At 40.0% G+C, this 27862-nt stretch overlaps 1 long non-coding RNA gene across 1 annotated transcript; it reads right to left on the bottom strand.

The window, feature by feature from the left end:
• LOC135221126 (uncharacterized) lies at window positions 1-27666 on the bottom strand. Its single transcript, XR_010315882.1, has 3 exons — window positions 27561-27666; window positions 1000-1127; window positions 1-140 (listed from the first exon to the last, which is right to left on the bottom strand). It is a non-coding gene; the product is annotated as an uncharacterized LOC135221126 (long non-coding RNA).
• Window positions 27667-27862: the final 196 nt, after the last annotated feature.

The raw sequence follows: 27862 nt of genomic DNA, 5'->3' as shown, positions 1-27862 counted from the left end.
AAACAGACGTTATGTCAGCACTCATAGATCACAAGAAAAGCCAGTCATGGGACCTAGAAAAAAACGCACATGACTAACTCACATGAAAGCAGACAATTGGGACCTTACACAATGGGTTCTTGGAAGGCAAGTGGCAACACCTGTAAAAAAACAAAATTATGATTACACAAGATCGTTTGAATACTTAACTTGCTTCCAAGCTATTACAACTGTTATTTGAAATAAAACTTAAATGACATAATAAGGACTGAAGGAACATTACACCTTATTTTTATTACTAAAAGTTAAAGCCATTTTCAGAATTTAATTTTCAATATCTTCTTAAACCAATAAAAAACTTATTTTTCTTCATTAGAACAAAACTAACTAGATTAAGTTCTACAAACATGTTAACTTTGAAATAGACACTGTAGATGGCTTTGACTAAATTTTGGGATAAATTCACTATACATATTAAGAACATTGCTACCTAGTCCCGTAAAAGAAAAACATTGCTACCTATAACCTATTAATTCCAAACAAAAAAAAAAAAAAAAAAAAAACCATTCATGGGATATCCCTATAGATACAGAGTAGCTTTGACTTTTACATCAATTCCAGTTTAGTTCTAGCTTTTCCATAAATATTAGAAGTTCATAGTTAGTCTGGACTGGGCTCTGTTACACCTACCCCCTAAAAACTAGAGAAAATTATCAACGCAGCAGCATTTTGTTAAAGCAATTTGGCTTGTGACCACCTTGTGAAATTTACTTTTGGCAACTATATACTAAATGTATTTGATAGTTCGACAAAAGACACTAAAATCCTCAACCACAAAATCAAAAGTACAGATTAAGAAGAGTTTCATGGAATAGAGTCTTTCCTCAGCAATTCTCTACAATATTGCAAGATTACTCTGTACATAAGTACTCTAATCTAAATAGGTGCTATGGATGATTCAAAGGAAAAGTTATGTAACTTTCTACATTTTACTACTTTTAAAAATGTTTCACAACTTACTTTTCCTAGGTAATCAGGATTCACTTTATGACATTGCTCCCTTGATGGAACTTAGGTCGATGGCTGTTAATGAAGACATTACTGAAGGCAAACTTCTGCAGGAACCATGTGTCTCTAGAATACTTCATCTGAAATTGCAAAAGAAATTCAGTCTTCTGCTAAAACAAGAGTTTTTTTTTTTTTTTTTACAAGTATTGCACAAAAACTTTTGAATCAAATAGCTTCAAATGACAGGGCTTCACACCTCTATGGTTTCTGTTAGACCTAACTTGCATCATTTTCAGGTATTATCTTCTGTGTGAAGCAATTCAAAAACCATTTTAAGAGAACTAAATTTCTGCAATGTCAAACAAATAGCAGGTTTAAATTAAAAAAAAATTCTTCTCACGCCTTCCGATACGATCCTTAAGCAATCTTTTAAAGCAAAACCCTTGTGGAATCATTTAATTTTGGTTTAACAGTTACCTTATTTCCATTACCCAGATAACCAATAGGCATAGTATACAACATACACTATTAAAGACAGTCCACAAAACCCATTATGACAACCTAAGAATTCCCAACATATGAAAAGAGGCTTGTACTGACCAAAAGTATGCAAATTTATCAAGTAACAGTAATGAAAACTTGAAAAGTTGCTACAGTCTACCAAGTTTTCGTGGTGTGGGCACTGCGTTGGCCACCCTTTTCATTACCCTCTGTTTAAATCTTAAAATATGGCCTTAATTTCTAACTTTGGAGAAAATACTTACTTCGAAGGAGAGCAGAGGTCTTTAGCTCCTTCTCTCAACAACAACTCGTGACTGATGACAATCTCCAGTGTCAGGACGCGTTAAGTACTTTTTCGGAGGGTGGCCTAACCGTGGTAGTTTGAGTTTGGCCAGTCCACACGGTGTTTTACCCTAGTTCAAGTGCAAATTGGAGTGAATCAAGACCAAAACATGTATAATTACAATCAAATAAGCACTGTGGAGTTTCAGTTGTGATGGCAGTAAGGATAAAACCACCAATTACAAGGTAAAAATGAATTACAGTTCAAACCATGACCCCGGGAATAAGTGTTTCATACTTTCACTAATATAGGCAACAAAATGTTTTATTGTGCTGATTACAACTGCAATCTTGATTAAGGTCAATAAGAGTTACATATATACGCTAACATTGTTCAAATACCCAAGTGTTGGGAAGGCTGGGAAAGATGTTGGATCCTTTGCAGTTACGAACGCCACCGCAGGCAGTTGACGCCATATTGGATTTCAAAACTGCCTTGAAAACATACTTTACAAAGACCTCACATGCCTATTTTAGTTCATATGGCGCTTTCATATACTATCACATTATGTTGACGAAACCTCAGTCTTTTGAATGGTATGCTTAAAGATGTAATTGTATTCTTGTTTCACCAATTAAATATAGTGTGAATAAGGCTGAACCACGCGATGACAATGGATCCACTGCGGTTGTTTACCCTAGTAGGCTAAAATTGTTCAGTATGAGCCTATGCCTACCTAGTTAATTCGGTAGATCTAAGTAATATACCAGCGTCGGGTATTCCTTGGTTAATTCTAGTTCCAGTCAGTATTTATTAAGAATTTATTACTAAATATTACTACAAAATTAAGTAAAACTTAAATTGACTTCCTATCGAACTATGGTAAAAACTAGGAAGAGGGACTTAGCCTAGGAATCTTACACCGACCTACATTAGCTAAAACTGATATAAATATAAATTAAATACCTTAAAATTGACTTAAATCCTATCTATCTAGTTGGTAAAGCCAATGGCCCTCAGTTAAATTCCTGGAATTAAATTTGTACCTGAGAAAACTTATGTTACTCCCAACATGTATTTCAGCCAAGAGAAATATTTAACTGAATTTTCTGATTGTGGCCTAAACAAGGATTTGGAAAGATGTGCTGGTTAGGATAGATAAAAACAAGGAAAAGGACATCATACGAACCAAAAGTCTTCCTGTTTTAAAGTTATACAACACTAAGCCCTTTTACGTAAATAACGTGCTACCATGCGAGTCTTTAGAGCCGGCTGTCAGTGTTGCCAGGTGGCATGGTTCAAGACTCAGATTTTTTGTCAAATATATCTTAGTTATTAAACTTATTTTACAATTTTAACGAAATCTCATGAAATTAGGCGTTATTGGTAGTTAAAAAAAAAATTACTTATTACGTACAATGAATTTTTCAGTTTCCAAAGCTCGAAGACATCGTAGAAAAGCGAACGATACCCAAAATAGGTATCATACATCGTATCCCAAAATAGTCGTACATGTACGATAATTACAACTACTATCCGACTTTACAACCTGCTCGACATACGACCACTCATACTTACAACCTTACTTCAGACAGTTGACCATTGAGTTACTTGGCACTGCGACATCTCATGAGAACTCTCATCACTCAGGAATGAGAACTCTCATCACTCAGGCAGCATCAGTTTGAGTTACCCTGCTCTATCTGCAGCATCATTTTGGTATTAACTGTACTGTAGACTGAATTGCAAACCAATTTACTCAAGAATCGACTTCTGACATGCATGCAAGAACCTAACCCATTGTAACTCAATGCCTGATTGTACGTAATATATACTATTACATAAATTATTAAAATGTATTAGAAGTACATTATGGTAAAAAGATTGAAATAATATTTGTACATTACATTACAGTACTAAGTAGGCACTTATATAGCAAAGGTTTGATAGTATAACACCCTACCCAGTATGTTGGCCACTTTCTAAGGTTTGACTTACATCCATTCCGACTTACAACCAGTGGGGTCGGAACCAAACTTGGTTGTAAGTAGGATAGTACCTGTACCATAGGAATGGCAACTGCTTGGTCCAAAATAACTGCCAACTGATGTTAATTGCCAAAATTTCCCCCACTTCATAAAGGCTTATTTGTGCCAAAGTTCATTATGATACATTACATTCATATATAAAGCCCAATAGTACCACTGAGGGATTCAGAGCCGATGAAACACTTTCAGCAAGAACTTTTTTCATCAAAGCATCGATAAAGATAAAGTTGTTAAGTGCATATTTAAATACCATACGTACTGCTAGTATTATTCAGTACCAAAGTTAAAGTTATGGTACTTATTAATAGTTCTGGTACTTAACAGAGTATACCCAAGCTTGTAAAAAGAGTTCTGCTACGCCACGTAATTGGATTTCGAACACTTGTGACATTAACTTATGACCGTCATGAGGCTCCACCATTAGTAATATTCTATTTTTTATAATATATATACTGTAGTAGATCCCCAAATTTTCAATTAAACCCCTATTTCTCCATCAAACATCCGAATGCCCCAAGTCTTGGGAAATTCCTCCATGGTTGACAACACTGCAGGCTGAGGGCCTCTTGTATCTACAGAAACCAGTATTTCCCTAGACTGCCGCTCAATATTCGCCCCAGGTGCAGCAGTGGCGTAGGTTGGGCTGAGGAAGTCCCCAGTGTGTCAGCGGCGTCCCACAGGTGAGCATGGGCGTTGGCAGGCAGGGGAGGCCCACAGGCAGTGACGTCAGGGGGGCCGAGTAGGCCCACATGTGCGGCAGCGGCGACGTCGGGTGGGTAACGCAGGACCCTGGGTGTAGCAGCAGCTTCGGGAGGATGTCTGGGGACTCTCAGGTGCGGCAATGGCGCCGGGGGAAGAACCGAGGAGGCCCGCAAGTTCAGCGGGTCGAGAAGATATCTGGCGTCCCCGGGTGAGGGAAAGGAGGCCGCGTCGTCAGATGGATATTTCTGAACCGCCGCCTAAATTTTGTGTTGGCTGATCAGCACCCAGCTACCCGTCCTCGAAAAATAAATGCCAAAACATGCTGGGAAGCAGTGCCGTGATTAGTCCGTTAATGGCGTTGTTTGTTTGTATGGTGTTTTTACGTTGCATGAACCAGAGTGGTTATTCAGCAACGGGACCAACGGCTTTACGTGACTTCCGAACCACGTCGAGAGTGAACTTCTATCACCAGAAATACACATCTCTCACTCCTCATTGGAATGGCCGAGAATCGAACCCGCGACCACCAAGGTGAGAAGCAAACACCAAACCAACCACGCCACTGAGGCGTTAATGGCGTTGGTGTAGTCCTCGCAATGGAGTTTTCAGACCTAAACTGTGGCGCCGTATTGAGTCCGTTAAAGGTTCTCTGAAGGTGAGTGGCAGTAATTAGTCCGTTAAAGGCTGGGCCTAAACCGCTGTCACCAACTCCGGGAGGTCACCAGTTGTGAGGACCAGAGATTAAGACAGGTAGCTTTGTGTTTTCTTACAAACATACATTTAAATATATTAAGGCGTACAAATAATGGAATTGAATGTGTTATACATCGGCGGGAAGGCCACGGAACACTAACGGATGGAAGTAAGAACGCAACTTGATTGGATACAATGAAAAAAGGGAAAAGCGTTGTCTTTACATCCCCACCATTTATCTCCTTAGGAATTTAGTCTGAAACAAAAGCTGCCTTATATCACGGCACATGCGCAGTAGGATTGGCGCATGCGTAGTAGGGTTCGGCATCATAGTAGTATTAGTAAAAAGTGGATTTCGTCTATGTAACGGCTCCATTATCGGTTTATTTATCGCTTTATTTCGTGTTTCAAATGTCAGAAATAAAAGGAAATAACACAAGAACACGGCAAAACCTTCCCCCAAGTGTTTCACCCCATCCAGAACCCTGCATTCCCATCAGTCCCCCTTACCGTAGGATAGTTCAAAGGTAAATTACAGGTTAATTACAGCCGGCCGACAAAATATTACTAAATTCTTGTTCAGGAGGTAAAACTGCATAGAAAAACGTCAACTGGCATAGTCTAGTTTGCCACGGTGTAAGGGCTTAGATCTACCAATATGAAATTTGAATGTGGACTAGCAGACTAACAGCTCATTCAGAATTGCCATAACACTTTCCCAACGGAATACTATATACCGCTTAGTCATCGCTCCATCTAAATCTATAAACACCACAAACCATTTCAAAAAATAAAATACAAGAGGCCTGGAGGCGAGGCCTTGTCAGATTAAAAAAAAAAGAAAAAAAAACCTGTTATAACATCTGCAGTCTATAATAAACATAAGTAGATTTGTCATAACACGCACACGTGCTCACACTGACAGCAGGAACTAGGCCTAGTAGTCTATAATAAATCAAAAGTTGCAGGAGAAGGTTAAAACTATTTACGTGGGGGACCCTAAATGTTACTGTAGCTACAAAATCAGTTAACGAAGATTGAAACGCAAGAATTATAGTCCACAATCTCCCTTAAATGCCTAACTCGTATACTGACAAAGTTATGGGCACAGCTAAATTTTCGAGTGGTTAGACAAACTAAAAATGACCCTGACAAAGTATTGGCATAACTATAACTGTTATTGATACATATCTGCAAATGTATAACTGAAAATGTTATTGTTATAATACAATTTAGTTTGTTCATACTTACCTGGCAGATATATATAAAGTAGGCGCCAAAACAAATTCTTTACACCCCCAGTGCAATTTAGGCAAACGCATACACACGCGCACCTTCTTCGACCTGTAAAGGAATGCAAAAATTTAGTAAAGATATTGAAATGTGTGTCAGTTTACCTTAGACTTTTCTAGTATTTGGTAGCACCAAATTTGTTCTCTTTAGCTGCCTTCAGCCGTCGGGGAACACTTCATGAGGTGCTGACAGATCTCTGGTTCGATACTGTTCCAAGCAGCGATGATGGCGGCTTTGAGTTTCTCGATATTGGAGCAGTCAACCTTCTGCAAACGTTTTTAATGTATCGGAACACCAAAACCAGGACTTTTTTCCTATGGGGACTAAAAAATCAAGGGGGGGAAATTTAGGGGGTCCCAGTCACTTAAAAGCTCCACACCACAATCCTGCAACCAGTTCCTAATCAATGGCGTTGTGTGGCACCGTGTGCGCCGTCTGCTGAAGAATTGAAGCACCTGTCTTCTCAAAGCTCCCCTCTAAATATTCATTTAGCACAACGTAATAAATGTGCTGGTTCACTCGTTCATTATTTTCAAATATACACAATTCCCCAACTCCCTCATAACCCATAGAACCCCATACCATCAAAGTTTTGGGAACTTTTCACGAGGACGAATAAGTTTGTCACTGCACTTGTTAAGGCCGGGGACTTCGCCAAACTTTCGTTTGAGGTGCTTGCCGAGCAATGGGAATGTGGATTCGTCAGTGAACAACACTTTTTTTCCAGTTATTAACGTCCCATTTACCAAATCTATGAAAAAAAAACTTTCGTTTCTTAATATGGGCGTCAGTTAGCTTGCTCTTCTTAGGAGCCACAACACTCTTGAATCCCAACTTGCATGACAAGTACGTCTGTAAAGTACGTACTTTACACTTTCCTAAAATTTCAGGGTTTTCTTCCCTGAATTGACGAGCGCTGTGTGAAGGATTAAGCTCTGCCTCCCTTCTCAGTAGCGAAATAGATCGTTCAGACAGCAACGGGGGGCCTCCCAGACTTCTTGGCGGGAAGAGGTACCTCTTTCTTCCCTGACGCCTTGTACCGCGCAACAATGTTCTGAACTGTTCGACGCTTCAAATCTGTCTCCCGCACAATTTCAGCGGTATTTAACCCTAATTCAAAACACTGAATGACCCTTACACGATCATCCCTAGAAGTATAAGGACCCACCATTACGCATAAAGGCACAGGGATTGGCAACACAAGGGCAACACCACGAGACGAACAAATCCTGACAGAGTGCCAGCAAAAACAAAAAAAAACCGACTTACACCACGGCTAATGAGCTACTGATCAGTTATTGTTTCCTTAATCAAGGACACAGTGGAACAAATAAAGGTGCCAATTAGTCATTTTTTCTCTCAGGCATTTTCCTTCCCGTGACTGAATATGGGAGGATTCTTTTAAGGACCGCCCTGAAAGTCTTTGCGCAGCCTTCAGGGGTGCAAAGACTTTCAGCGCCCCACTTTATAGCTGTATTTTCTGAAGTCTGACAGAATTTCAAAACTCGCGCACACGCAGTGGGCGGCAGGTGGTAGTACCCATTCCCGCCAGCTGGGAGGCGGATATCAGGAACCATTCCCATTTTCTATTCATATTTTCTCAGTGCCACTGTCTCCTGAGGGGAGGTGGGCACTTAATTATATATACTGCCAGGTAAGTATGAACAAACTTAATTGTATATAACAACATTTTGTTCATGAAACTTACCTGACAGATATATATATAGCTGAATCCACCCACCTTCGGATGGTGGGAAAGACAGAATAGGATTTTAGGAAACTAAATTAAAATTAAGTAGATGATATACATCTTGGTTCCTCACCTGTTAGCATAGCTGAATACGTGATTACTGTCACCTAAGCCTGCTTCTGCTTAATCAAAGTTGCCAGCGAGGTAGAGACCTGTAGTGCTGGTGCTCTCTGGATGCTCTGTCAACGGGGCGTGCCCACAACATGACTAGACCATCGAACCATACATATGAGGCTACGTGAAGCAACTGACCACCACCTGACCTACTAGACAAAACCCCCTGAAAACTAACCTAATGAATGGAAGATCTTCACATAAGAACTCACCAACAACCAAAAACACAAAACATTTTAAAAACTAACCTGACTCTTAACTAAGGGATAGGAAAAGAGCTACCTCCAGCCCCCAAAACCGTCTGCAGAAACGTATGGTCCAAGAGAACAACAGTCCTCGTATATCGTTCTCACATCTCTTAAATAGTGTGAGGCGAATACAGAATTGCTCCTCCAAAAGGTGGCATCAAGGATGTCCTTGATTGACATGTTCTTTTGGGGGGGGGTTTGGAAGGCAAGCGAGGTTGCGACTGCTCTGACCTCGTGAGCTTTCACTCGCAAGAGGCTCAAATCAGTCTTCTGGCAAGATGAATGAGCCTCTTTTATAAAGCCTCTCAGAAAGAGAGCCAAAGCATTCTTGGATAATGGTAAATCGGGTCTCTTCACAGAGAGCACCACAGATTATCTGAGGGACCTCGTACTTCCTTCGTCTTGCGAACGTAAAACTTGAGAGCCCTGACAGGGCACAGGAGAGACTCAGGTTCTTGGTCCAGGGTTCCAAGGTTGTCATACCCTTAATCTCGAAGCTCTTGGGCCAAGGGTTAGACGGGTTCTCGTTTTTCGCCAAGAACATGGGACTCAAAGAGCAGACAGCGTTGTAAACTTTGAAGCCCACCTGTTTACTAATGGCTTGAATTTCGCTAACTCTCTTCGCCGTCGCCAGAGCAGTTAGGAAAAGAGCCTTCTTTGTCAAGTTCCGAAGAGACGCTGCATGGAGAGGCTCGAAAGGACTCTACATCAAAAGTCTTAGAACTAAGTCTAAGTTCCAGGAAGGAGGCCTCGCCTGAGGTATCTTAGTTGTCTCTAACGATCTCAAGAGATCGTGAAGATCTCTGTTGTCAGTAAGGTCTAGGCCTCTGTGCCGAAAGACTGCTGACAGCATACTCTTATATCCCGTTGATGTTGGTAGGGACTGCCAACTTCTGCACATTCCTTAAGAATAGCAGGAAATCGGCTATTTGGCTCACAGAGGTAGTGGAAGAGGAAATTCCCTCCTTTCTACACCATGCCCTGAAGGAAGCCCACTTCGACTGGTAAACCGCTCTTGATGAAGCCCTCCTTGCGTTGGCGATCGCTTTTGCAGCTGTTTTAGAAAAACCTCTCACTCTGGCCAACTTTTCGATAGTTCTTGAAAACGCAGTCAGACCAGAGCGGAGAGGTTTTTGGCTTTTGTGATTATCTTTCGAAGTGGGGCTGTGAGTAGATCTCTCCTCCAGGGCAACGTCCTTGGAAGTCTACAAGGAAGGACTTTACCTCCATGAACCATTCTCTTGCGGGCCACATCGGGGCAACCAGGGTCAACCTCGTCCCCTCTGACGCCGCGAACTTCCTCATGACTTCCCCCATGATCTTGAACGGCGGGAAGGCATACAGGTCTAAGTTCGTCTAATTCCAGAGCAGTGCATCTATAGCGATCGCTCCTGGATCCAACACAGGGGAGCAATAAAGAGGCAACCTCTTTGTCCTCGACGTCGCAAATAGGTCGACCAGAGGACGTCCCCACAGCTTCCATAGCTCCCGACAAACGTCTTGATGCAGAGTCCATTCTGTCGGCAGGAGTTGGTCCTGTCGACTGAGAAGGTCCGCTCTGACATTCTGGACTCCTTAGATGAATCTCGTCAGGATCTTGACTTTCCTTGCACCTGCCCACAGCAGAATCTCCCTCGCTAGGTAAAATAGAGGTCGGGAGTGTGTTCCGCCCTGATTCTTTAGGTACGCAAGGGCCGTGGTGTTGTCCGAGTTGACTTGGACAACTTTGTCTGCAACCTTTTCTTCGAAGAACTGTAGCGCTAGGAAAACCGCCGCTAGTTCTTTCACATTGATGTGCCAGGACATTGTTCCGCCCCCCTCCAGGTGCCTGACACTTCTTCCCCTCCTAGTGTTTGCTCCCCAACCCGAAACGGACGCGTCGGAAAACAACACTAGGTCGGGGCTCAGAAGCTTTAGAGATAAACCCTCTCGAAACTTCCAAGGATCGAGCCACCATCTTAGATGGCTTTTCACCGATTCGGTGATCTTCAAGGTCGCATCCAGATCCTCTTTGACTCTCCATTCCTCTGCCAGGAAAAACTGGAGGGGCCTGAGGTGTAGTCTCCCCAGGGAAACAAACTTTTCCAGCGGGGAAATGGTCCCCAGCAGACTCATCCATTCCCTCGCCGAGCAAGTTCCTTTCCCCAGGAAGGCCGAAACACTCTCTAAGCCTTGCAGCTGTCGTTCCTGGGACAGAAACGCCCGAAAAGCCACTGAATCCATCTGAATCCCCAGATACACGATGGACTGTGTCGGGGCTCAGATGAGGACATTTCGACGGTTGACCAGAAGTCCCAGGGACCTCGCCAAGGCTAACGTGAACTGAAGGTCCTTCAGACACCTCTCTTCTGACGACGCTCTGACTAGCCAATCGTCGAGATAGAGGGATACTCTTATCCCTGAAGAATGCAACCATCTCGCTACATTCTTCATGATCATGGTAAATACCATCGGAGCCGTGCTCAAACCGAAACAAGGGCTCTGAATTGCCAGAACTTTGTCTTCCAAAAACGAACCTCAGATACTTTCTTGAAAGAGGGTGGATTGGAACGTGAAAGTATGTGTCCTGCAGGTCTAAGGACACCATCCAGTCGCCCGGTCTCAATGGCTCCTAGAACAGACTGAGGCGTTTCCATTTTGAACTTTATCTTTTCTATGATTCTATGAAAAGATTCAGCCTGCTCACGTCTAGGACTGGACGCCAACCCGACGACTGCTTCGGTACCAGGAAAAGTCTGTTGTAAAATCCTGGTGACCCCAGGTCTAAGACCTGCTCCACCGCTCTTTTCTCGATCATTTGATCTAAAAGATCGAAAAGAATTTGTCGTTTCTCCCCTTGATATGAAGGAGAAAGATCTCTGGGAGTTGTGGATAGAGGAGGAGGATCTAAAAAGGGGATCTTGTACCCCTGTTCAACGATCTTGAGGACCAAGGGTCCATATCTCTCTCTCCATGCTCCTGCAAAAGAACTCAGTCTGGCTCCGACTGGTGTCTGAAGGACATGATCTTCACTTGCTTGCTTTTGGCTTGAAAGAAGCTCTTCCTCTTGAAAGCCCTCTCCCTCGAGGAGCAGTGCTCCTCGAGGGAGGAGCCCCACGAAAGGGTTTAATCTTCTTTGGAGGTCGTCCAAAAGAAGACTTAGTAGGAACTGCGGGACGTCTCGAAGACTGGGCTAAGAGGTCCTGAGTAGCCTTCTCCTGTAAGCTACCTGCCAGGTCCTTCACCATAGTCTGGGGGAAGAGATGGTTTGAAAGAGGCGCAAAGAGAAGCTCCGCTTTCTGAGCCGTAGTAACTGATCTTGCAGTAAAATTGCAGAACAGCGCTCTCTTTTTAAGAAAAGCAGTACCAAAGTGAGACACTAACTCTTCCGAACCATCCCTGACGGCCTTGTCCATGCAGGTTTACACACTGGACAGCTCCCCCAGACTTAACGAGTCCGGACTCCCTAGATTGAAGATCTAGGACTCCCAAGCACCAGTCTAAAAAGTTGAAGACTTCAAGAGTCCTTAAAAGTCCTTTCATGTGATTGTCTATCTCCGTAGGCGTCCAAGAAAATCTTTTTGCTTTTGTCGACGCTCCTTCCTTTCTTACAGGTACAGCTAGCTGCCTCTCCGAAGAGCGAATGTAGCGCTTCTCAGCATCATCCTCAGATGACGTTTTACCTCTCTTCTGCGGCGGAAAAGCGTCAATACGACGCAGGTGAAGACCGCAACGATAACAGAGAGAGAGGACGTGAAGCGTCCTGACTCGAAGGAAAGTCCTTTTCAAATGGACGCGAGTCTCTCCGAGCGCTCCACCCCTTGCGCGGGGAGGGCGCCTCGGAGGAGGAAAAACAGTCCTTAAGGATGCGAGCCTGAGCGCGCTCCTTGGCAGCCTGAGAACTTGCAACAGGTCCTGCCGAAGGGATGCCAGATCGGTGGGGAGACCCCGTAACCCTCTTGCAGCTTTCGACATATCCACTCCCTGATTCCTGGGAGTGGGCCGATAGCGGTCTAGGCCTAGAGGCATTATGGGGCCGATCTGACGCCCCCTCCACAACACTAGGGGCACGATCACACACTTTCACTGAGCCGGTTTCCAAGGCTAACACTTTAGATTCTAGAGTGCGTAAAGACTCTTAAAATCAGAGAAAGGGCATTACCTTCTCCAGACACAGAATCAGGGCCGAAGGCAACATCACAGGTTTAGGTGAAACAAATTCTACTGGTGTTAATGCAGGTGAAATATTACTTCCCTTACCTTAAGAGGAACTGCTCTTGGAGGAAGACCTGATCCTATCGCGTTCCAATTTACGCCGATAAGAATCATACACCTTCCATCCATCATCGGTCAAACCTTCGCATTCATTGCACCGATCATCAATAAACATACATGCCCCTACACCCCATACATACTGTGTGTGGGGTCTACCGATGATTTAGGTAGCCTCACCTTACAATCACTCTTCACACACACACTGAACTTGATTCCAGACATCACGTTTCACAGAAAAGCCAATCCCAAAAAAAAAAAAAAAAAAAAAAAAAGGAGTCCACTTTGCGCGTGCCAATCCAACAATCCAATCAATACCAAAAGACAATCCAGATACTTGAATGACGAGATAAATCAAGATCCTAGGCGGAGGTACTGCAACAGTTGTTTACAGCACCGGCGACAGAAAAAATATGAATAGAAAATGGGAATGGTTCCTGATATCCGCCTCCCAGCGGCGGGAATGGGTACTACCACCTGGCCGCCACTGCGTGTGCCGCGAGTTTTGAAATTCTGTCGGACTCAGAAAATACAGCTATATATATATCTGTCAGGTAAGTTTCATTAAACAAAAACATCAAGTTTTATTGAAGTAACTAAACTGGAACGACAAATTGCTGGCATAAAGTGGCACTAATTTCAAAACCTTACCCTACGCAATGATTACGACAGTACATATCTTCTTAAAGGTACTAGAAGATGAATTTAAGTTTTAGCCATAACCCATTTTACTTTAGCTTATTTGATTTACTACGTTAAATTTCACAGCTCAAACTAAATTTAAACTTACTTTTCTGTACCAGCCTTCTTTCCCTAGTGGGACCTTTGGCTTGTAAAATTTCAACTTTCTCCACTAAAGCTGCAGTTTGGCTGGTAAATCTTAATAAGTGCTCCGGCCGGTTTTTAGTATAAATGTGTTTATACCTTGAAAGAAGATACGTATGTTCTAAGGAAGACTGAAATTAGTGGCGGTAAGTCCTATCGGTCTAGAAAACAAACTTGAATATTTGTACCTACAAAAAAAAAAAAAAAAAAAGTCCATGTTATTATGTGTCGTATAACCCTATTTTTAATGAGCTGCTGTTCGTTCATTTGTGTGTGCTGCAGCAGTCTCAAATTGTCATGGGAAACCACACCTTCCGAATGACTTCATGAAAAAAACTCCTCCCAAAAAGTGACATTATAGACAATATCCAATCGTAAATAAGCAATTTTCCATTTTCTCTGAAACAAAAGCACTGTTTTCAGCCAATGACCATATTTAATGATACAAAGTCAATTTTCTTGGCAAATACACCTATTTTCTCCAATTAAGCATTACTTGCACTAGCGCCATGAGTGAATTAGCAGGACCGTCTCCAAGCTCCGACTTTTTTCCCCAGGAAAGGTTTCCCAGTGGTGTGAAAATGGTTACGTGAATTATGAAGATTTCACAAAAACTATTATTATGGGCATATAAAAAGGCTCTTAACTTTTGCCCAAAATCACTGTTTAATCAGGAGTGAACACATTTGCCCGACTTGTAAGGAAAAATGCAGTCTTGACTTGAACAAAACAAGCCTTTTGGTTAGCTATTTCCTCTATATATTTTGATGGTTAATGTCTAGGAGAGGGCTGCATGAAGATATCAGTGATATTCAATGTATTTCTACTAAAATGTGTGGGAATGTATGAATAGTGGTATAAGAAGATAATCTAGTGAAATTCAATAAGTCGAAATATCTACGATCAAACTCGCGCTACTCTGGTCTTCCTCTCAGAATTTTTTTCTAAGTCTATTGTTATTGTTGACTGTCTTGTTTTAGTTCAACTGAGCCCTGTAACTACTAGGGTAAAAAACCGCATGGTACAGGGGTGGACCATGTACAAAAATCAATGTGTACAACCCAAGAAAAAAGTACATTATAACGCGTCCCGACACCGGGAGTAGAAGTCTTTAGCTCCGTTTCTCACCAACAAGAAGTCGCGTCTGATGCCCATCTCCGATGTCAGGGACACGTTATAATGCTACTTTTTTGGGGGTTGTACACATTGATCATACATGGTCCATCCCTGTACCATGCGGTTTTTTTTTACCCTATACAGTGGCCCCACCCCCCGTATTCGCGTTCTCCAGATTCGCGGACTCACACATTCGCGGATTTCTCTCGGGAACGTTTCCCTGCATTATTCGCGGAAAATTCGCGCATTCGCGGTATTTTTCTATGATAAATATCCACCAAATTCCCGTTTTTTTTTTTTATGAATTTCATCATAAAATGCACTTTTTTGTGATAAAAACTTGAAAAAACCATGTAAGAAAATTTTTAGTGGGTTTTCTTGAGTTTTAACTAACAAAATAGGCTGTTTTAGCATTTTTTATAGGGGTTCCAAACATTCGCGGGTTCTAACTATTCCACGGGGGGGGGGGGGGGGGGGGGGGGGGGGGGGGGGGGGGGGGGGGGGGGGGGGGGGGGGGGGGGGGGGGGGGGGGTGTGGGGGGGGGGGGGGGGGGGGGGGGGGGGTGTATGGTACGCATCCCCCGCAAATACGGGGGGACCACTGTACTCCACAGACAAACTAGTCCCACTATGACGTCTTACACATTTGGCCAATCACAGTTTTAATTTTTCTGAAAACAAACCTCCTCAACTTCGGCCAATGGCGCAGATGTTTTGTAAATTTTTCTTTCTCGGCGCGACAATACATTATCTTACCCAGGCATTTCAGTTCGTCTTAGACACTGAGGGCCGTAGCAAGCACTGCATCTCATATTGCACAAGTTGTGAATTCCAGCTTCTTGTCTTGACTTTCATAAGTTACGGCACATCTTTATCAACAAACAGTTTAAGGGAAGCTTCATTAATTTAGAGTATACATTATAGGGTAAAACACACGGCAGGCCAAACAGGCCACCTACATTCAAACGCTTGCCACCCTCCGACAAAAAAGTACATTATAACGCGTCCTGACACCCGAGATGGGCATCAGTTCGCGACTTCTTGTTGGTGAGAAACGGGGCTAAAGACCTCTACTCTCTTTCGCGAAGTAAGTATTTCTCCAAAGTTAGAAATTAAGGCCAATTAAATTTTTAAGATTTAAACAGAGGGTACTGAAAATGGCGTCCACGGCAGTGGAAATCTCACCAAAACGCTTTAGAATTTTTACTTACGACTAAAAATGTTCGAAGATTGACGCCATCTCGATGTTTACGGAGTCGCTTGTGTCAACAAACTTCCATTTCCTGTGATAAATCCGCACACCACTTGTACCCACAGACGCTGGGGCACTTTCATCACAACAATCGAAACACGATTTCTCACCAACAAACAAGTTAGGAGTAAAACAGCTGTTTTGGTAGATGACGACGAGAAGCGTGCTCTTAGCTAATTTTTAAATAAATAGTAAAACATCAATATTTTACATATTTATGATGATTTAATTTGAAAATATTCGTTATTGAAAAAGTAACTCGACTGACTCAAATTTAAGTAATTATTTTTCTGAATTAGAACGTTCTTTTAAGTTCTGTATTAGACGTCACGACATCTTGACTTTCGTACCTATGTGAAATAATTGCTATACTCAACGTCTTGCAGAACAGTTTACCAGTTATTCATGCAGATTTTTATTTCAGCTATACATGTAATTGTTATAATCGTAATGCGCATATATATCTTTAATATTTACTTTTTGGATATATGAAGATGTTTTACTGCTGGATTACCACCGTAGTGTGACTCAATCGTTTTCGGTCCCTGGCCTCTGTCTGTTTTCGCACCATAAGAAATTATGGGGCCGAATTTGCAATGACAGAAGTCGTTAAAGATGAATGTTAGCATTGATGGGCATATGTTTTTTTGACTGAGAAAAATACAAATTTATTCAATAGCTAGCATGTAAAAAATACTTGGTTATAAAAACTTGATTGACAACTAAGCAGCATGTCTACTATGGGTTTCAGAGACAGTGCAAGCACGTTTTTAGGCAATACCTATTTCTGTAACGAACACCTGTATCAGAACGAGATTTTGCTATAGTGCATTCACACCCAGTGCCGTAACAATTTATAAGGGTATCGAATCAATCCTAATCGTAAAGAAGACACTTGTCCCTTGTACCAAGAGACAAAAAACTCCATTATGCAGAAATGGATACGAACAAGACGGTACAAAGCACCACCTACCCCTCTTCCCCCTCCCCCCCCCCCTCCACCGCCACCCCTTTTCTTCTTCGTTCCCTCCGCCTTCCTTTCTCTCTATCTCTCTCTGTTGCCATTCGGTATGTGTTGACCCTCCAAACTGGGTATAAGACATACACACAAAATGTTGAAATGGTGAAATAGGCTATGTATTGGAAGTATATACAAATATTAAAGCAATTTTTCATTATTGCATTACTATGACAACTAGAATTCATGGAAAGTTTATAATAATGGAACGGCGTATGTGTGAAGCCTCCACTAATAAAGCAACGATGATTTTGCCATTCTTAGCATGCAAACATTCAAGGTTACATTTATTTCTGGCATACAATTATTAATCCTTAAACGCCGAAGCGGTCAAAAAAAAAAAAGCCGGAGACGTTTCAGAGTGAGCGCGGAAGCGGAAAAAAATATTTTTTTTTTAAAATCACAGCGCGCTTAGTTTTCAAGATTAAGAGTTCATTTTTTGCTGCTTTTTTTTTTTTTTTTCATTGCCTGAAGTTTAGTATGCAACCATCAGAAATGCAAAAAATTATCATTATCATATATAAATAATGCGATATATGATAGCGCAAAAAAACGAAATTTCATATATAATTGTATTTAAATCGCGCTGTGGCAAAACGGTTAAAGGTAACAGTTACTTTTTTTTTCGTGTAATGTACAGTATATTCGATCATTTTTGGTATATAACACATTGTAAAACGATAAAAGCAACACAGAAAAATATTATCACAAAATAATGCATGAATTCGTAACGCGCGGACGTAAACAAATATTTTTTCAAAAATTCACCATAAATCTAAATATTGTCCTAGAGACTTCCAATTTCTTTCAAAATGAAGACAAATGATTGAATATTACTATACTGTGAGAATATTATCTTACAAATGCAGTTTTCGACCATATCTGACAAGTTAAAGTTGACGAATGTCGAATTTTTTTATATTTTTTTTACATGCAATTATTCGGAAATAAGAAAAGCTACAACTTTCAAATATTTTTAGTTTTTATTCTACATGAAATTGCGCACCATTTTCATATATAAAACTATGAAATGCCTAATATGAAACGGAGCAAATATTCCGAGAATGGACTTACGCATTTCAGAGATTTTGTGGCGGAGAATCCGCGCGCGGAGGGAAGGAAACTTTTTTTTTGTTTTTTTTTTAAAAATCACCATAAATTTAAATATTGTGCTAGAGACTTCCAATTTGTTTCACAATGAAGATAAATGACTGAATATTACTAGACTGTAAGAGTTTTATCTTACAATTGCGTTTTTCGAACCATTTCGGTAGAGTCAAATTTGACCGAAACGTGGTTTTTTTTTTTTTTCTATTTATCGTGATTTATATGCAAATATATCAAAAAATGAAAAAAGCTACAACCTTCAACTATTTTTTGATGTATTATACATGAAATTGCGCACATTTTCATATATAAAACTTTATGTAACGGCTAATTTGTTTAAAATGGTGCAAACATTACCACAATCGCACGTATGATTTTTTCGGAAGAGTTACCGCGCGGACGTAAAGAAAATGTTATTTTTTTCATAAAATTCACCATAAATCGAAATATTGTGCTAGACTTCCAATTTGTTGCAAAATGAAGTTTAATGCTTGATTATTACTAGAATATAAGCGTTTTAGCTTACAATTGCGTTTTCGACCATTTTGGTAGAAGTCAAAGTTGACCGAAGGTTGAAAATTTGTTACTTATCATTATTTTTTTTTTATATGAAAATATTTCAAAATTGATAAAAGCTACAACCATGGATTGTTTTTAGTTGTGTTGTGCATGAAATTGCGCACATTTTCATATATAAAATTTATGTAACGGCTAATTTAAATGGTGCAAACATTACCACAATCGCATGTAGATTTTTTTTTGGAAGAGTTACCGCGAGGACGTAAAGAAAAAGTTTTTCATAAAATTCACCATAAATCAAAATATTGTGCTAGAGACTTCCAATTAGTTGCAAAATTAAGGTAAATGATTGAATATTCTAAAAATAAAAGAGTTTTAGCTTACAATTGCGTTTTGCGACCATTTCGGTAGAGTCAAAGTTGACCGAAGGTTGAAATTTTGGCACTTTATCGTATTTATATGAAAATATCTCAAAACTGATAAAAGCTACAATCATGAGTATTTTTTTTGTCGTATTCTATAAAAATGCGCAAATTTTCATATATAATACTACATATAACGGCTAATTTAAATGGTAAAAAAATTATGTCAAAGTGACTAAATAATTCAGAGATGTGTCAGATACTTTTTTTTTAGTGCGGCAAGAAAGAAATTCGCGCTTGCGCGGCCTGCGTAAACGATTGTAAACAAAACACCCACCTTGATCCGTGAACTCCCAGCATCCCCAAGGCACGTGGGATTCAAGTGTTTTCGGCTGGTAGGCCTAAAAGTATTTTCTGCGGATTTTTAAAAAAAAACTTTTGTATGTGACGTAAAATACGTCCAGTCGGCACCCGAGACACAAAAAATGTCTACGTAAAATACGTCCAGTCGGCGTTTAAGGGTTAAAGAAATTCAAAAAAAACTAATATAGACTGAAATCATTGAAAAGTGCTAGCAACAAAAAAAAAAAAAAATAAAAAAATGTATAGGGTAGGGTAAAACATCACAGCAGGCCAAAAACAGGCCACCTACAATCAACGCTTGCTACCCTCCGAAAAAGTACATTATAACGCGTCCTGACACTGGAGATGGGCATCAGTCGCGACTTCTGTTGGTGAGAAAACTGAGCTAAAGACCTCTACTCTCCTTTCGAAAGTAAGTATTTTCTCCAAAGTTAGAAAATTGAAGGCCAAATTTTTCGATTAAACAGAGGGTAGTGAAAAGGGTGGCTACGGCAGTGGAAATCTCACCAAAACGCTTTAGAAATTTTTACTTACAACTAAAAAATGTTTCGAAGATTAACGCCATCTTGATGTTTAAGGAGTCGCTGTGTCAACAAACTTCCATTTCCTGTACTAAATCTGCACACCACTTGTACCCATAGACGCTGGGGCACTTTCATCACAACAATCTTAAAACCCAACCTCTTACCAGCACTTATTCAAGGGGACTACGGCATTCTTTGCGGCGTTTTGCGCTCTTCAATTGTTTCAGTGTTGTCAATTGGTATGTGTTTTACCCTCCAAACTAGGTATAAGACTTTCACAAAACCGGGGAAATAAGTGAAATTAGCGTATGTATTTGTATTATATATAGGGTAGAATATCACGACAGGCCAACCCTCATCACGGTGGACGGGTCTTATTCACTCTATATTTAATTGGTGAAACATAATACAATTGCAACTCTAAGCATACCATTAAAAGACTGAAGTTTCGTCAACATATTGTGATATATGAAAGCCCCATACAAAACTAAAATAAGCTGTGAGCTCTTCGTAAAATATGTTTTCAAGGCAGTTTTGAAATCCAATATGGCAGCTACGTTTTGCATGGACGTTCTATCAGTGACGGCCACCATCTTTCCCCAGCCTTCCCAGCACTCATTTGAACAATGTTAGCGTATGTATGTAACGTTTATTGATCTTACTCAAGATTGCAGTTGTAATCAGCACAATAAAACAACATTTTGTTGCCTATATTAGTGAAAGTATGAAACTTGTTATTCCCCGGGTTATGGTTGGAACTGAATTCATTCTTACCTTGTAATCAGTGGTTTTATCCTTACTGCCATCACAACTGAAACTCCAGTGCTTATTGATTGTAATTACACACATTTTGGTCTTAATTCACTCCACAGTGCACTCGAACCACATTGCTGTTCGTGTTTCCTAAGCACTCACTCCGTAAACAAAGTTACGAGCAGCAGACGACAACACTGATTATGAGATGCAAAGCTTTATTCCCTTAATTGTTTACTTTACTCAATATTTAGTTTAACTCTACTTCAAAATGTTTATTTAATTAATGTCCATTATCCCTTTTTGCAACCAAATTAACCCCCCAAAATTACAAATGTTTCGGATGTATACTTACGAGCAGACGACGTGAGGGAAAATGGCACATCGTTGCCAATCTAGTGGAGCGTCCACACATACGCCGATGCATTTACAAACTGTTTTCGATGAATTCTATGTTGTCATAGTAATGCAGTAATGATAAAAATTGCTCTAATATGTATATATACTACAAATAGATACGCTAATTTCACTATTTTTCCCGGTTTTGTTAAGTCTTATACCTAGTTTGGAGGGTAAAACACATACCAATTGACAACACTGATTAACAATTGAAGAGCGCAAAAACGCCGCAAAGAATGCCGTAGTCCCCTTGAATAAGTACGAATAAGTGCTGGTGGGTTTACAATTGTTGTGATGAAAGTGCCCCAGCGTCTATGGGTACAAGTGGTGTGCAGATTTAGCACAAATGAAATGGAAGTTTTGTGACACAAGCAACTCCGTAAAACATCAAGATAGCGTCAATCTTCGAAACATTTTAGTTGTAGGGTAGATTACACAAACAGCAAACAGGCCACCTACATTCAACGCTTGCCACCCTCCGAAAAAGTAATTATAACGCGTCCTGACACCCGAGATGGGCATCAGTCGCGACTTCTTGTTGGTAAGAAACGGAGCTAAAGACCTCTACTCTCCTTTCGAAGTAAGTATTTTCTCCAAAGTTAGAAATTAAGGCCAAATTTTAAGATTTAAACAGAGGGTACTGAAAATGGCGCCCACGGCAGTGGAAATCTCACCAAAAGCTTTAGAAATTTTTACTTACAACTAAAAATGTTTCGAAGATTGACGCCATCTCAATGTTTAAGGAGTCGCTTGTGTCAACAAACTTTCCATTCCTGTGATAAATCCGCACACCACTTTGTACCCACAGACGCTGGAGCACTTTTATCACAACAATCGAAACACAATTTCTCAACAACAAACAAGCCAGGAGTAAACAGCTGTTTTGGTAGAAGATGACGAGAAGCGTGCTCTTAGCTAAGTTTTTAAAATAAGTAGTTAAAACATCAATAATTTTACATATTTATGATGATTAATTTGAAAATAGTCGTTATTGAAAAAGTAACTCGACTGACTCAAATATAAGTAATTATTTTTCTGAATTAGAACGTTCTTTTAAGTTCTGTATTATGGACGGCACGGACATCTTGACTTCAGTACCTATTGTAAATTAAAGTTGCTATACTTCAACTGTCAATTGGCAGAAACAGTTTTTACCAGTTATTTCATGCAGATTGGTTATCAGCTATACCAAATGTAATTGTTATTAATCGGTTAATGGCGGACATATAATCTTTATTATTTACTTTTTTGGATATTAAGAAGATGGTTTTAACTGCTGGATTATCGACCGTAGTGTGACGCAATCGTTTTTCGGTCCAATGGGACTACTCTGTATGTTTTCGCACCATAAGAAACTATGGGGGCCGAAGTTTGCAGCAATGACCAGAAAAAGTCGTTAAAAGATGAATGTTAGCACTTGAGGGGCCAAATATGTTTGAAACTGCAGAAAAATAACAAAGTCTATTCAATAGCTAGCTATTCGTAAAAAAATAAAAAAACTTGGTTTATAATAAAATTGTATTGACAACTCAAGTCAGGGCAATTGTCTACTATGGGCTTCAGGGAGACAGTGCAAGCACGTTTTTGGGCCCAATACCACCTATTCCTGATAACGAAACACTCTTAACAGAACAAAGGAGAATTTTGCTATAGTGCACAATTACACCCCAGCGCCGTAATTTATAAGGCGGGTATCCGTGGGAATCACTAATCTTAAAGAATAAAAACGACACTTGTACCTTGTACCAAGAGACAAAAACCTAAAAAAAACCCAATTATGCAGAAAGAAATGGATACGAAACAAACGCGTAATAAAGCTTCCACCTTACCCTTCTCCCCACCCCCTACCCCACCTGCCCGCTATCTTCTTTCTTTCTCTCTCTCTCTCTCTCTCTCTCTCTTTTTCTTCTCCTACTCTCTTCTTCTCTCTCTTCTCTTCTGTGTTTTGTGTGTGTGTGGTGTTGTTACCATTAGGTAATGTTGTTGACCCTCCAAAACTGGGTATAAAGGGACTACACACAAAACGTTGTTTGAAATTGGTACAAAATTAGGCTATGTAGTGGGAAAGTATAGATACAAATTATTTAAAAGCAATTTTTATCATTATTTTGCATTTACATGATTAAACTAGGGAATTCATTTGGAAACAGTGTTTATAATAATTGGAACGGGCCGTATGTGTGAAAGCCTTCCTAAATGTGGTCAACGATGATTTTGCCATTCTTAGCATGCAAACAATTAAAAGGTTACATTTATTTCTGGCATACGATAATTTAAAGGAAATTCAAAAATACTAATAAAAACAACTGAAAATCAATGAAAAGTGCTAGCAAAAAAAAAAAAAAAAAAAAAAAAAAAAAAAAAAAAACGTTAGTCGTTCCGTTCCTTATGCACGTTTTCCGTATGCGTTCCTCTATGGTTTTCGGCTAGCCAGATTGTACGGAAAACGTTAGAAACATTTGATTTTAATATACCTTATTTAGAAATTATCGGTGAATCTTTTTCGGGGGTAATTTGGGCTTGCAAAAAAAAGCGGATAAGATACATGGAAAAGTTAAATCAAAAATTTTTAAATAAAGTAAATTTAAAACTAAACTAAATAACGAGTAAAGATAAAACAGTTTTAGGGAAATAAAAAACTTTGCAGTTTTCGTCGTCTGCTGTTCGTAATTGTGTTATGGCGGCGCCGGCGCTTAGAAAACCAGAGGAAACATGCAACGGTTTTTACAGAAAGGTGCAATGTGGAGTGAAACTGAGGACCAAAATGTGTATAAATAAACAAATCAAATAAGCAACTTGTGGAGTTTCAGTTGTGATGGCATGTAAGGATAAAAACCAAAAACAGCCAGATTAAAACCAAGTGGTAAGGAATGAATTCAGTTCAAAACCAATAACAACCCCGGGAATAACCAAGTTTCATACTTTCAACTAATATAGGCAACAAAATGTTTTTATTGTGCTGATTACAACTGCAATTCTTGAGTAAGATCAATACAAATGGTTACATTATTACCTATTACGCTAACATTGTTACAAATGGACGTGCTGGGGAAGGATGGGGAAAAGATGGGTGGGCCGTCAACGATGAGAAACCGGTCCATGCAAAACGTTAGCCGCCAGATTGGGATTTCAAAAAACTTGCCTTGAAAAACCATATTTTACAAAAGGAGCTCACATGCTTATTATTTTAGTTCCGTAAAGGGGCTTGGTCATATATTCACATTAATCTTGTTGTACGGAAACTTCAGTCCTTTTAAATGGTATGGCTTTAGAGGTTGCAATTGTATTCTTGTTTCACCAATTAAATATAGAGTTGGAATAAGACCCGGTTCCACCGTGATGAGGGTTGGGCCTGCCGTGATGTTCTTTAACCCTAAGTAAAAATTTTCTAAAGCGGTTTTGGTGGAGATTTCCACTGCCGGTAGCCACCCTTTTCACTTACCCTCCCTTGTTTAAATCGAAAAATTTGGCCTTAATTTTCAACTTTGGGAGAAAATACTTACTTCGAAAGGAGAAGTAAGAGGTCTTTAGCTCCATTTTTCACCAACAAGAATTCGCCGGACTAATTGCCCAATCTCCGGTCAGGTTCAGGGACGCATTTAATTAATCTTTACTTTTTGGCGGAGGGTGGCTAAGCGTTGATTGTAGGTTGGAATGCTGTGATAGTTTTTTACCCATACGTACATAATTACTAGCAATTGTTTTATCAAATTCGCTGCATTACTATGGACAACTAGAAATTCATAGAAACAGTTTGTAAATGGCATTTGCGGCGTATGTTGTGGCGCTCCACTAGATTGGCAACGATGAGGTCATTTTTTCCTCAACGTCGTCTGCTCGGTAAGTAGACATCCTGAACAAAATTTTTGGATAATTTTTGGGGGGGTTAAATTGGTTGGTTCAAAAAAATGGGATAATAAGTAAATGAATTAAATCAAAACATTTTGAAAAGTAAAGTTAAACTAAATATTGAGGTAAAGTAAACCCAATTAAGGGAATAAAGCTTTGCATCTCATAAAGCTAGTGTTGTCGTCTGCTGCTCGTAAATGTGTTTGCGTGAAGTGAGTTGCTTAGGAAACCAGGAACCCACAGCGGTGGTTCAACGTGGGCACCAGTGGACGTGAATTAAGACCGAGAAAAATGTGGTATAATTACAATCAAATAAGCACTGTGGAGTTTCAGTTGTTTGGATGGCAAGTAAGGACAAAAAACCAACCGATTACAATGGTAAGAAATGAAAAAATTCAGTTCCAACCATAACCCCAGGGAATAAACAAGTTTCAACTTACTTTCACTAATATAGGCAACAAAAACGGTCGTTTTAATTGTTTTTGCCGATTACAACTGCAACTTCTGAGTAAGGATGCAAATAAATAGGTTACATATTATACGGCTAACATTGTTCAAATGAGTGCTGGGAAGGGCTGGGAAAGATGGTGGCCGTCACTGGGATGAGAAACCTCCCCAAAAAACCCTACCAGCAAAAACGTTAGCCGCCATATTGGATTTCAAAACTTGCCTTGACAAAACATATGTTTTACAAAGGAGCCTCACATGCTTATTTTGAGTTAGTATGGGGCTTTCAATAATAAACCATTATTGTTGTACGAAAACTTCAGTCCTTTTAAATGGTATGCTTAGAGTTGCAACTTGTATTCTTGTTTCACCAAATTTAAATATAGAGTGAATAAGACCCGGTCCACCGTGATGAGGGGTTGGACCTGCAGTGGTGTTTACCCTACCCTAATTCACTTTTCCGTAATCGGTTACCTCTATGAAAATTTTCCGTTTTGCCTCTAGTCGTTCCTCTATGGTTTTCGGCAGGCCAAGATGTTGCCCCCCCCCCCCCGGAAAAAACGTTAGAAACATTTGATTGTATCTACTTAGAAATAAATCTAATTTTTCGGGGTAAGTTTGGTTGCAAAAAAAAAGGGGAGAATATACAAATGGAAAATTTAAATCAAAACTTTTTAAATTTTTAATAACAAAGTAAATTTAAACAATAAACGAGTAAATGTAAACAAAACAATTTAGGGAATAAAACTTTTGTAGTTTTCGTCGGTATGTGGTTCATAAACATGTCTTTGTTGGCTGCGGGGGGGCCGCTTAGAAAACCAGGAACAGAAACGGGTTAAAGTGGCAAAGGCAATGAGGATTGAACCTGAGACCAAACTGTGTATAATAACAATGCAAATAAGGGCAACTGTTTTTGGAGGGAGTATTTCAGTTTGTGGATGGCAGTAACGGATTATAAAACCGTCCGATTAACAAGGTTAAGTAATGAATTCAGTTCCAACCATAAATCCCCGGGAATAACAAAGTTCATACTTTCAACTAATATAGGCACCAAAAAGGTTGTTTTATTGTGCTGATTACAACTGGCCAATTCTTGAGTAACGATCAATAAAAACATTACAACTATATACGCTAACATTGCTGTTCAAATGATGTGCTGGGAAGGCTGGGAAAGGGGGAAAGATTGGTGGGCCGTCGAACGATCAGAAACCTTCCATGCAAAAAACGGTTAGCCGCCCATATTGGGATTTTCAAAAACTGACCTTGAAATCATTTTACAAAGAGCCTACATGCTTTATTTTAGTTCGTATGGGGCTGTTTCATATAATCACAATTATGTTGACGAAAATTCAGTTCGTTTTTAAATGGTTATGTCTTAAGAGTTGCAACTTGTATTCTTGTTCACCAATTATAGTAGTTTTCTTTTTTATAATTAATTTCCTCATGTTTCTTTTTATGCGATGTGCAACACCAACCTGGGTCGTGGTTTTTGCAGTTTTTCCGTCGTTAATACTTTGAAAAACGGCGGTGCGGCGGCCTTATCCTGGAGTACATTTACCATTTTGATTTATTGTGAAATATGCTGGGAGTGATTGTCGCAGGGTAGCCTAATGGCCCGATCAAATTTTTCGGAATTGTCACGAAGTGTTCTGGGAAGGTAGTGCCCTTAAGGGGGGGTCGCAATGGGCGAAACCCTCCCCTGCTACGCCTAGGTAGGGGTACGGCGACCTAGGTAAGGTTATGTGGTTTGTTTGGTTAGCTAGTGCCCTGGAAATCATTTTCTCTTGCTCCCCACCACCCAAAAACCCCGGTTGCCCACTGGTCCCCCAAGATTGTTAGATGGGAACAAGGGTGTAATTGCTTGATGCCACCAATAATAATGATCAGTTTAAGCATAATAAATGAAAAATACATCGGAAAAATATGTATTCGTCTGCAAACAAGAGACGGAGCTCTCCTTTAGATTTACAGTTTTTTATTCACCTTAAAACCGAACTAAAACCACACTGGGCACACAAGTCACCGGCAATCACTAGGTCTAAAAGGCACTGATAACCTTATAAAAGAAATTGCCTATATTAATCAACGTTTACCTAATAAAGCTTTAATTAACCAAGATAATGTTGAAAAATGGCAACAAACTGGTTAGTTACTTACAGAATATCACGAAATATCACCACAAATGTGTGACGTAGTACCGTTAACGGGGTACTTCACGAAAACCGTTACTTTCACTGAGATGGCTGACTATGAACTAATCAAGGATTCCAGAAAATATTCCCTCAACCCCCTTCCAGAAAAAAAAAAAAACTTTTCTGTCGCCTTCCCTCATTGGTTGGAAGATGGAAGGGGTTGGAACAGATTTTTTCATTGGTTGGTGGGGTTAGAAGAGCAACAGTTTCAAGACTGTATTTCGCCAAGGATGATCGTCACTTTGGATAGTTTCTCTATTAACAAAA

Source organism: Macrobrachium nipponense, chromosome 2 (assembly GCF_015104395.2).
Source record: "Macrobrachium nipponense isolate FS-2020 chromosome 2, ASM1510439v2, whole genome shotgun sequence".
Taxonomy (NCBI): Eukaryota; Metazoa; Arthropoda; class Malacostraca; order Decapoda; family Palaemonidae; genus Macrobrachium; species Macrobrachium nipponense.
Note: the sequence above shows the minus strand (reverse complement) of the source record. Positions and strands in the feature narration are given on the sequence as shown.